Raw genomic sequence first — 541 nt, 5'->3', positions numbered from 1 at the left:
TTAGTGCTTTGGAATTCAAGGCTAGGATCCTTCAAGCCTGCTCAGAGCACATTATCGAGCTCAATGTCATAATTTTTGCGCATCGCAAATACAATAAATAACTGTTGTGCTAAAAATAAAACGGGATTAGAATCAACGACCTCAAATTACGAGTAAGCACAACCTTTTCGGAGTCGCTTTGTTAAAACCTCCTTTGAATTTGAATGAGTCGGAGATGTCCATCCCAATTTGGATAGTGATCAATATTCTTCTGCATAGCTCAATTTGTATAGCGAAGGTTAAAAAATTTAGACATAGTAGAAGTAAGTTGTGTTAGTGACTTCAAAGTCGACGAGGAGGTGATTCACTTCGAATTATGGATGCATGCCCGAGATTGGAATCTCTGAGTACTTTGTTCAATCTACAAGAAGAGCGATCCCGACGCTTGAGCCAATTATCGCGGAGTAAGCCTTTTTAATATTAACTATAAGAGTACCGAAGAAGATTGGAGGACCAACTGTACGAGTTTTTAACAACATGGACATAGAAATACCACGAATGT

The sequence above is a fragment of the Rhagoletis zephyria genome, unplaced genomic scaffold, assembly GCF_001687245.7.
Source record: "Rhagoletis zephyria isolate East Lansing unplaced genomic scaffold, Rhagoletis_zephyria_1.1 Rzeph_scaffold_02395, whole genome shotgun sequence".
NCBI classification, from domain to species: Eukaryota; Metazoa; Arthropoda; class Insecta; order Diptera; family Tephritidae; genus Rhagoletis; species Rhagoletis zephyria.
Note: the sequence above shows the minus strand (reverse complement) of the source record.